The sequence below is a fragment of the Leptidea sinapis genome, chromosome 4 (genome assembly GCF_905404315.1).
Source record: "Leptidea sinapis chromosome 4, ilLepSina1.1, whole genome shotgun sequence".
Taxonomy (NCBI): Eukaryota; Metazoa; Arthropoda; class Insecta; order Lepidoptera; family Pieridae; genus Leptidea; species Leptidea sinapis.
Window position 1 is genome coordinate 4,277,868 of NC_066268.1, and position 12,368 is coordinate 4,290,235.

General features: G+C 35.0%; 1 non-coding gene across 1 annotated transcript; it reads left to right on the forward strand.

Moving 5' to 3' along the window:
• Positions 1 to 7,962: 7,962 nt before the first annotated feature.
• Positions 7,963 to 8,036, forward strand: Trnap-ggg (transfer RNA proline (anticodon GGG)). The gene has a single exon. It is a non-coding gene; the product is annotated as a tRNA-Pro (tRNA).
• Positions 8,037 to 12,368: the final 4,332 nt, after the last annotated feature.

Below are 12,368 nucleotides of genomic sequence, written 5' to 3' on the forward strand. Positions count from 1 at the left end.
AAAATTACCCCGACAGCCTTTATGGTACAAATCATAACATTATTCAAATCGTTTGTAGGCATTTCCGCGACATAATTTTCAGGTCATTTTTATTCGAAAATCCCCTAATAGCACATGATTATACAAAAGCCTCGACTGGGGTAGTACGTCATTGTGGTAAACCAGCTTTGGAAAATTAAACGGTGCTTTCGTAAAGCTGGCAAATGAATGTTGGCACTCTTAACACACGGATCATTTGGTATAAAGGTATCTTATTGCCATCGAAAATATTATGTAAATATACTTTTATGAGTTATTTCGTTTGTATAAAAATGCAATTTTCAACAATTTCGAATAATAAACCAACTCAAATACGTACATACCTTTGCTTATCTCTAGGCAAGTAAGTGCTAAGACTAGTGTTACATTTGGTTGTGTCAGTATTTAATTATAATAAATTGTTAGATATTATAGACACATGCAGAATGCGAATGAGAGCAGCTCTCGTTTAGAAGTTCAGCGAGTTAACGGGTCCTGAACCTGCCTCATTAAGATGTGCGAGGTGCATTGTGCATGAAGACTAACAACTCTTAGTGGAATTAACACTAAACTCATAACCAGTGGGAAGTTCCTTGCAAATCGCGCCGGCTAGATTATGGGTACCACAATGGAGCCTATTTCTGCCATGAAGCAGTAATAATATGCAAACATTACTTTGTTTCGGTCTGAAGGGCGCCGTAGCTAGTGAAATTAAAGTAACGAGCGCAGTTGTAGTGCCGCTCAGAATTTTTGGGTTTTTCAAGAATCCTGAGCGGCACTGTATTGTAATAGGTAGGGCGTATCAATTACCATTAGCTGAACGTCCTGCTCATCTCGTCCCTTATTTTCATAAAAAAACATTTATTCTGTTAATGACAAATAAAGTTAAATTAGCAGAGTGGGGTTAATGCCGAAGTCAATATTATAGAATAAACAATATCTTTCAAGTACAGAGTTGTTTTCATCAGCAGGTAACTTATGTTCCACTCAATCACCTGATCAAGTTTAACTTTACCTGAAGAAAATTTAAACTAGATATTCTCAACAACTTCAAAAATTAGGGAGATTTGTTATACGGTAGCATTTGGTGAAGTTGAAGAAAAACATAAAGAGGAAACTTGAAATTATGTATTTCACTTGTAATAACTATTATTTACATGGTAATAATATTGTTCCTTATTACATTAATGTTACTAAACTACTTGTCCACGCTACTCTACAAGTTTACTCTGTAAATGTATATAACACGTGTGTAAAAAAGACAACAGTACCGAATATTAATAATATATTTTCGTGCAAGGTTACTAAAAGTAAGAGTTAATTTTCTCTGCAAACCAATTTCGCCATGTATTTATTAGTTATTTTTTTATAAAGTATGCACATATGAATACGATTCTTTTATTTGTAAAAAGTTTTTTATTTGAGTGACTTTTTTTCAATAAGTTTAATATAATTATTATTTAATGTTAAGTATACTTCTTGTATATATTCTTCGTATCGTATACGTGGGTAACACTGAAAATGTTTAGAACTGGCCAGTTAGAAACATTGCTCATGAAAACTTTTTTTGAATTTCAATTTTAGAACTCTTTGGTAAACAATTGTAGTTTATTGCATTCATTTGTCATTTGTTTTTGTGGAATGGCGGCAAATCTAAAAATCTTGGTAAACAATTTCGTTAAAATTTCGGTCAATGATTTATTATGAGTTTTTTTGTGGGCTTACTCAACAACAAGGCTATGATAGGCTGCGATTAGCATTTCTTAATAAAGCCCCATCTCATGCTCTCTCACTATTTGCAATCGGTTTAACGCGTTTAAGCGTGGACGAGCAATCTCATTGATGATCCGCGTGAGGGACATCCTTTAACAGCGACTACTGAAGATAACATCAGTGCTGTGCGACGCATGATAGAGGAAGATAAGAGAATAAGAGAGAGTGACCTATCTGTAGATACGGGCAAGCCTAGGCATTGGTATGAGTCAAGTTCAAAAAATATTACATGAACATTTAGGCGTCAGGAAGCTTTGTACTAGATGGATTCCCCATACTTTAACCGACGACCAGAAACACCTTCGCATGGACTGGTGTCGCCAAATATTATATAAGTTCAACGGCGGTGACTCAAATGCTTTATTTGACATCGTCACAGGTGATGAAAGCTAGATTTGTTGTTACTAACTCGAAACCAAAAGACAATCAGCTCAGTGGGTGTTTCCTTTCGAGGATCGGCCAAGTAAGGTAAAGGAAGAAGTTAAGGAAAAAATATGATTGCCTCATTCTTTGGTCGGAAAGGTCATTTCGCGACAGTTGTGCTAGAAGATGGAAAGACAGTTAATACAGACTGGTACGTCAATCGGTGTTTGCCTGTTGTCTTGGAAAAAATTCGACAGCAGCGCCCTCGAAGCAGGATCCTCCTTCACCACGACAATGCTTAAGTGTACTCCGCAAAATGGACTGTTGAATATTTGACTATGGCAGGTGTCGAGATAATAAGTCATCCGCCATACAGTCCTGACCTGGCGCCCTGCGACTTATTATTCAGTCCCAAGAACTTGAGATAAAATTCGAGGTATTCGCTTTACGAGCCCTGAAGATGCGGTGAAAGCGTACGAAAATGCCATAGAAGAGATCCCTAAGGATGAATGGGCCCCCTGTTTTTCTCAGTGGCTCCATCGAATGCGACGATATGTAGATAGTAACGGTGATTACTTCGAAAAACATTAAAAGTATTGGCAACTTTCTACATTAAGCCGTTTTTCATTTTCTAAACATTTTCAGTGTTACCTAGGTATTAATTATGAATTCCCTAGAGCGCCAGGTCCCGCAGGTGTGGAAAAACCGACGCGACGGATGCACAATGAATGTTCGGCATATTGCCGACTTTCTTACTAATATTGTACTTAAACACATTTTTATTTAACTTGTCTTAGTTTGAACAATTACATTAACATTGCGTTATTCTAGTATTATACAATTAGCAATTTCAATCTGAGAATATATAACAACAAAATATTACTACGGTAAAATGTATAATATGTATGTCGGATATGAAATAAAATTAAATACCAATTGTAACATATCATCTAGCAACAAACTACTTTACAACACATATAAAACATTATAAACAATTAAATGTAGGTTCTGTGACGTTCTAACCATCAATCACAATAATCAACCGAGACTCCTTGAATGGGGGCTCATCTACAAACAAGCTATTGTTGGACGATAAAATATCTACTTAACACTCATCTCAATGATGGAGCGTATATTAAGAGCCATGTTTTGTAAACATCCTGATTACATTACTCCACGACAACCAAGGTACAAGAATATTTTGGAGCCCCCACACTGTTGCACCGAAAACATAAGTTTACCACGATCATAGCGTGGATGGACTTGCAGCAAGCAAGGAATCTCAGGGAAGCGCACCGGAGTGCCGCTGCTTCCATGGAGCCGCCCCCACGCCTAGAAGACGTGGTGGCAGATGAGGACACCGCAATTCAAACCCCAGCAAATTTAGCCAGCCCTCGAGGAGCCACAAGTAAGAAAATTACAAAGAAGAAGCCAAAAAAACCAAGTGAGAACACCCGCACAGAGGAGAATTTCATCCTGTCCATGACCGACGAACAGATAACGGAGTTCGTGCAAGGCTGCATGGACAGGGCGTTGAGTACAATGTGCAGCCGCACAACTTGGCCGACCAACTGATTGCCCTGTGTATCCTTTCTGCGGATCACTGAGGCCCATATATGAAGCCACTTAGGAAGCAAAGAGTAGAAAATGGAAGGAAAGATTGCAACAGGGGAACGTAAGAAACCCACCCCGATAGCCTGAACCTGTCATATCCAGTTGAAACCTGATGCAAGAGGCTCGTAGGCTCGAAAATAACGAAACACGATGACCTCGACACACTTCCGCTGCAACCGTTGACGAGTTACCGCCTTACACTGCCCGATTACTGTTCGAATATTAGTCATTTTGTTAATCGAAATTTATTCTTCAAATCTTAGCAAATTATTCTTAATAAATTATATTTAAATTTACAGATGTTAGTTTGTTAATTAATTTTTAGTAGGTCGTATTAAAATTGGTTAAAAAAAACCTCTTTTGATCTTATTTCCTAGAAAAGATATACCACTCTAATGCCATACATTATACCGTGTAACGAGCCAAAGTTTGGTTGATCTACAGTTTAGAAACTCTGACATCGGTCGTATGACATCCCATTGAATTTATTTCAGTAAAGTTTACTTTTTGGCAGTCGGTCAGCTAAGTTTGTATCAATGAGTTGAACTGGAAGAAGGTTACTACATCAATATTCAGAGCTTTTGGCTTTTGTAAGCTTCTGCTGGCTGCAAGCCAATCTACGATACGCCAAGTGAATACTTGAAACCCCAAGTCCTTTAGGGTAAATCCGAAATACAAAAGCAAGAACACTGGCGTTCACTTCCGGAATGTATGATTATGATCCCATTGAAGTCAATTTACGAGAAAGGAAACGTTTTCGAGCAATTTTTATTGCTATAAAAATTAAAACATAATAAGGAATTTTACTTTAGTACCCGCATATACCCGCGAAGGGACGATGTGAGATATGAATTAATTAAAATATCCATAGATATGAAGTTAGCTGAATGATGAGTTGTTGAAGACATTTGCTATTTGGTTAAAATATAATATCAACATTATATTTTAACAAACATAAACTCGCAATTCCATCTATTAGGCTCCGTAAAATTCCTTCAAAGTGGATTGTATTATTTATTATATAATTTATAATAAACTCCCAAATAATAATAAATATTACAAATAAAAAAAAATAATGAATCGTAAAAAAATAATTTATGCAAGACCTAATAAAATGTAAAGATTTTTGATTATATATTTTTTTTTACTTCTCCTTCTTTGCATAAAATAAATTTTACAGTAAATTTGGATTAAAATAAAGCTTTTTTTTATTTGAAAAATTTAGTATTAGCTTAACGTGACGATCCAGTCTCTTTCAATATCGTCAAAAAGAGATCAGCGCGCCTAAAAAGTTTTCTTTTGCAAAAAAGCTTTATTAAAGAAGACATGTATTAAGATTATTGCAACATATATATTTTCAAACAATTTTGATATGATAAAACCCACTGTCCTCTTTTAGTGTTTTACGCCAATGAATAGATATCAATAAAAATTAATATTTTAGGACTTCATTATCATCATCATCATTCCAGCCGGAAGACGTCCACTGCTGGACAAAGGCCTCCCCCAAATATCGCCATGACGATCGGTCCTGCGCTGCCCTCATCCATCCTACTCCGGCGATCCTGACCATCTTGTGGGGGGCCTACCAACACTACGCCTTCCGGTACGAGGTCGCCATTCGAGGACCCTACTGCCCCCAGTAACACCTTAGATTAAGGATTGGTCTCCGCTGCGCTCCAACTAGATACCACAGCCGTAGTCGCAAAGAGCGGCAACTAATACTACGCTCAAGTGGGCGTACGAGCCAGTCGAGCCAGTCTCAAACAATGTGTGACGTTGACGTGCCACATGTTCTGTTAAACTTTGCTGATAATTGAAAATAAAATACCGGGTTGCGTAGAAAAACTTTGTAAAAATAATACTTCAAGATATACGAAACACACTGGGATCACATATCATCAGTAAGTATTATGTATTTTATTAATTTTTAATGTACAATAACACAAAGCGTATGTAACAGAATTTGAAAGATGCCATTGAATGTCAAGATGCCACGCACGCAAGCATCTAATAGTTGCCGTATTATAAAAGCTACTGTTCTTAGGTAGTGCGGTGTCTAGTTGGACCAATCCTTAATCTAACAGTACCACATTGGGTACCTAGAATAGTATTCAATAAATATTTATTTGTGATCCAAAACAACAAATACAGCATTGTCAATTTGAAACCAAAACAAAGGAAATACGAGAACTGCTAACGTTTCTTTTGATTTATTGTTAAAGTTTTACAACGATATTTTAATTAACCACGGTTCAAGCCTTTTTAACAACAGTCTTATTATTACAAAATGCTAACACGATGTCTATATTGAAAGCAGTGCTTACCTGAAAACAATGAGGCTTATGAGATATGAAAATAAAAGTACACATAACTAGTTCTTTAGGCTCCTTTGCTCCGGATGCAGGCTAGATTATGGGTACCACAACGGCGCCTATTTCTGCCGTGAAGCATAGTGTAAGCATTACTGTGTTTCGGTATGAAGAGCGCCGTAGCTAGTGAAATTACTGGGCAAATGAGACTTGACAACTTATGTCTCTAGGTGACGAGCGCAGTTGTAGTGCCGCTCAGAATTTTTGGGTCTTTCAATAAGTCTGCATTGTAATCGGCAGGTTGTATCAATTTCCATCAGCTGAACGTCCTGCTCGTCTCGTCCCTTATTTTCTTATTATTAAAAAAAATACGATTATATTATATTTTTGTTATTGCAATCTATATTGGTGTACATAGTATAAGAACTAATCTGACACTCACAGTGCCAGTCCTGCGAGAGTATGGAAGAAGAAGAAGTTATAGGCAAAGAAGTTCATTCTTAAGAACTGAATGATAAAACAAAATACCTCATGTAAAAACATCGTATTAATATTTTGTTTTTAGACACATCCTTTACGAACAGATACAGCTTCATGACGTTTAGTGTTGTTGCAATATATTATTTTTTTATGAAATTAAGGGACGAGACGAGCAGGACGTTCAGCTGATGGTAATTGATACGCCTTGCCCATTACAATGTTGTGCCGCTTAGGATTCTTGAAAAACCCCAAACATTCTGAGCGCCACTACAACTGTGCTCGTCATCTTGAGACATTAGTTGTTAAGTCTCATTTGCCCAGTAATTTCACTAGCTACGGCGCCCTTCAGACCGAAACACAGTTAGGTTAACACATTACTGCTTCAAGGCAGAAATAGGCGCCGTTGTGGTACCCATAATCTAGCCGGCTTCCTGTACAAAGGAGCCTCCCACTGGTAAACTGAGTCACTTTAGTAAATAAAGGAGAAAGGCAATTGTACTTTTATTTAACCTTATTTTTTGGTAAAACGAGTAATTTTGCAAAGGAGCCTCCCACTGGTTTATTTACTGGTTATTTTATTGTCACTACCTATGGTAAGTAAATATATTAATTCTATTCTATTCTGTAATCGATTCATCGTACCGAATTCACTATTTAGTTACTAAATTCATCAAACATTCAATTCATATCATTCAAAAAACAACTCTTGTAGTTTATGAGTTGTAAATTGATTTAAATTGTATTTTCAGGAGTTAAAACTTTCCCACTTTATTTCCCGTTCTACGAAGTTATATTCATAAATTACTTTGTATTCACCATGATTGCTTTTGAATAACGGTAAAAGGAACTTACTTCATCGCTCCTGTAGTCTAGATCCGGCTTTACTGTTGCAAAATTAATTAGAAAATATTAAATTTCTACTATTTATGTACTTCACGGAACAATTAAATTCAGTTTTATAACATGACAACATTACTTTCTACATTACATTCTTACATGAAATATGCACAAGCTAATTACCGCTTTGAACAAATCATTACAAGTATTTTATTTTCAACCTACCTTCAATTAATTATTGGGATTGCACAAATAAAATTTGAAAAACAAAATTTTTTGAACGATGCGGGATTCGAACCCACGACCTCCGGCGTTCCGTGCCGGTGCTCTAACCAACTGAGCTGACCGTTCGAGTATCGCCTCGTTATAAAATTCTGTTTGCTTTGTTCAACTCTCAGGTTGTTTCTTCATCTACAAGATCTACTTTACAGTTGAAAACCTGCTCAACGCTAATATTTGCATATTAGGAAATTGACTTGAGATGTCACTCTTGTAAATCTAAACTCTGAAGCCACAACCTGAGAGTTGAACTAAGCAATAAGAATTTTATAACGAGGCGGTACTCGAACGGTAAGCTCAGTTGGTTAGAGCACCGGCACGGGACGCCGGAGGTCGTGGGTTCGAATCCCGCATCGTTCAAAAAATTTTGCTTTTCAAATTTTATTTGTGTTTTAATCCTAGAAGTGAGAGTTATCACTTTAAAAACATAACATATTGTTTATGGGATTGACTTATTACCTGTCCTATCAGTAATAAATTAATGATTGCTTTATAATAAGCTAAGCATTTTGAATTTTTTAGTAAACAAGTGTTACCTACCTCTCCAAAGGTATTAACATATCAAATATCTGTTATTATTTTAAGTTTTATAAATGTCCGATGTTAAAACATACTCATCGACCACAATGGCGCCTATTTCTGCCATGAAGCAGTAATGTGTAAACATTATTGTGTTTCGGTCTGAAGGGCGCCGTAGCTACTGAAATAACTGGGCAAATGAGATTTGACATCTTATGTCTCAAGGTGACGAGCGCAGTTGTAGTGCCGCTCAGAATTTTTAAGGTTTTCAATAATCCTGAGTGGCATTGCATTATAATGGGCAGGGCGTATCAATTACCATCAGCTGAAAGTCCTGCTCGTCTCTTATTTTCATAAAAAAAATAACAAAAAGAAACCCATTTGGAAAAAAAAACGAGCACTCTAAACTTTTCTATACCACTATAGTTTTCTTAGCTGAAGTACTGGCAAGTAAACTAAAATATTGGGTTTAGATATTGTGCTATAAATAATTATAAAAAGTTTTTTCTAATTTTTATGAAGTGATGTTGATATAAAATTATTAAAATTATTCATTAACAAAAATTTTCGTGACAAATTTTATACCCTATTATGGCGGACAATACAATTATCGCTGGTAATATTATGGTGTCTCTTCTTCAAGAAGGCTGTACTCAATTTTATATGTCAGAATAGCTTCATATCAGTCGTTTTACTGTTCAGAGGATCCGAACTAGGTTAGGTTCTTTCAAGAGAAGACCGGGATCAGGAATAAAACGATGTACTGAGCCCAGGGACGATATATTGTGAGCCAAGCTTTACGAAATTGAATGTCTTATGTAGAAAATGTTGGAAATGCAAGTGTTAGCATTTGGACTATAAGGAAGAAACTTCTGGAAATGGATATATATAGTTGAAGACCAGCTAGGGGTCCTTGTTCCAAGGTTAAGATTTTCCCGAAATTATGCGACATGGATAAATGTAGAATGGAGAAAGGTTTTATTTTGTGATGCAGCCAGAATCTCTTCATTTGGTGAGGACCGACGTCGTAAAGTGCAAAAAAGACCAGGAGAGCGTCATCCAGAGGTATGTTTTGAAGAAATTACGCCTTATGGTACTTTTCATGTAGGGCTTTGACATGTTTTGGGCTGGAATAACATCTGAAGATCCTAGAGACTAAGTTTTCCTAAATGCACAACATTTAGGGAGCCATTTTCTAGGCGACATCACGAACCTCCTAATACCTCATGTACAACCAGCGTTAGATGTTACAGGAAGTGCTGCTGTGTTTATGGACGACGATGGTCGAGCATTCCTCCCCTTGCGACGTAGACACTTACTTAAATGAAGTCGGGATGGCCTCAAACCCGTTCATGAAAAACTTTTAAGTTAGTTAAACGTTAATGTTAAACTCAGCCCCACAGAACATCCGAGACCTTAAAATTGCTATTACGACTGAATGGGATCGTATTTCCGTATAGCGTATTATATATCAGCTTGGTTATAGACAGTCTCTCAAAGAAAAATTTAAAGATATAAATATTATGACTGTTCATTGTACGTGCATTTATGAAAATTTTTTATACGTTCACAAAAATCATCACCTTTTTACTCTTAATAGTGATTTTCATTATTATAACACTTGAAATAAGGGATTCCTTGTAACTTATTCTATTAGGCTTCATAAGATACATAATAGCTATTAATAAATTTATACACTTTTATGATAAACACCCAGCCACTGATCAGGCATTATCTATAAATGAATTTAAATATTTTATTAAAAAATGGCTGAATATCTATGTGATCCGACAGCCTGGGACCAGTTTTGATTATTTTAAAGCAATAGCAATAACAGTACAATATTGTATATTTCATTAAAAAGAGCGCAAAAAAAGAATTCTGGGAGAGTTTCTTGCGCCACTTCTTCTTTCTCAGAGCACCATTTATTAACGAAGCGGTAGTATTATCTAGTATATTAGAAATGATATCAAAAAAAAATCTGATGGAACCAATTTTGATAAAATCAATGACTTTTATGCCTTTTATCCCCAAGAAATCGTAAAAAAACCTTGTACAAAGCATGCCACGAAGAATTGCAGCAATTATTTCAGCACGTGGACGCTACTTTAGTAAATAAAGTTGAAAGTCAATTTTAGTTACCTTATATTTTTGGTAAAACGAGTATTTTTCTAAAATAAACAAAATCAAACAAATTAAGATCGAAAAAAGTGTTATTACATTAGTATAATTACTTTGTTTCTTTTTACAAAGCAGTTTATATTTTATTTTGCTGCTCTAGGAGGTCCTTATCAAATTTGGCCAGGCAGTCAGAGCAGCATGAACAGTAAAAGGTGAGTGTTGATCCATATCATAAGTTGGCCTCATAAACCTACATCTATGTCGCAAGTACTTAAATTTAGACACGGAAATTACACTTATGAATGTCAAAAAAAAAATTTTCTGATTGAATCTACTGCAACTTCGTAAAGGGTTCAGCTAATGAGAAGAAGAGTAATAGTAATGAACTCATTGCCACTCTTTAAAATCAAAATTTACATTTCATCGTTTTACAAATCATTTCATTACAATATAATATGTAAAATGATACAAAAAATATACTAAAACGTCAAATAGTCAATGCCTTATACGAGTAAGTCACAAAGTAAATGTAAATTAACATAAAACAAAAGTTATTGAGTACAGTACCTGCATTATCCACAAACACCGCAAATAAATACAGGTATTCTGTGAGCATTTTATAAATAAAAATAAATTGTTCGCTCTGGTGATCAACAAAACAAAAACGCTTATGAGAAAACATCGAATTAATTTTTAAATTATTTTTTTATTAAGATAGTGGGAAATAAGATAGTGTAAAAACATGTGGTGTTCATAAATTTTCAACACCGCGACGAATGAATATGGAAAAAATTACTACCACAAATAAAAAAATTAATTTATCATTAGAATGATAACAATGACATTAATGACATAAAATACAAAATTTCTTATTTCAACAAAAGTCAAGTTCCAATACTAAATCTACTATGGCTTCACTATCACAGCACATTTTCACTGCCAAGCAGTCTTATCCCTATAGCATAAGTATATTAAGCTGTAATAGGCTCTGTAACTCTGTAGGCGTTATAATGAAATACACTCGAGAGCATAGTACAGAGGTGTGCGACCTCTACAATTTCACTTTAATCGAAAACATTTTTAGAATTTAATTTTTTTTGCGAATATAAATTATATTCAATTAAATTATATGACCTTTGAAATCATTGCTGTAGCAACATAATAATGGAATGACCCATATTCGCTCGTTTCAGGTTCAAGAGGTAACTAGAATCAGATTAATTAGATTATATGAAAATACGCAATTATTTTTTTTAGTGCATATTATATCTTTTATTTTGGAATGGTTTATTTTTGTAGTTGGTTGTTTTTTATTACATTACGTCTAAACGAGTCTACGGCGCCTCGAATGCCGTTTTTTTCTTAAATTATGACGGTCCCTATTTATGAAAATGGTGACGGCATATCCTTTAATTGCAGCTACTAAAAGTAAATTTCTAGTCACGAACGAAATAATAAAATAACGCTACATACCAAAAATGATAAAACTCCAACTGCATGCAATGACCATAAATGGAACTACGCTACGTGAAATTTACTTCTTATAGTAAGCACAACAATATATTCAGGTCTAAATTTTCAAAAAGTCTAAATTTTAATTTTATACTACACTAGCTCAGCTCACCCAGTAGACGTTGTATTGCTATATAAAGTAATAAAAAAAGTTTTGGAGTGAAAAATTAGATGCAACCGATTCTCAGACCTACCAAATTTATCGTACTACAATTATTGTAAGTATTGATCCATTGCCATCTTGCAACCCTATAGCGGATTTGTGGATGGAACAGAATAATATGAAAGTTGCGATACAAAAATAGGGTTGATCGTAGAGCGTTGAAAATTTAGGGTTGTATGTAGGGATGAAAAATAGATAGTAGACGTTTCTCAGACCTACTAATTCATATAAAAATTGGTAAAAATCAGTAAAGCCGTTTCGGAGGAGTAAGGTAACTAACATTGTGACACGAGAATTTTATATATAAGATTTATTTAATTAGTCTAATATAACTGAAAATACTAACTAATACTATAATTGCAAGAAATCGCAAAATA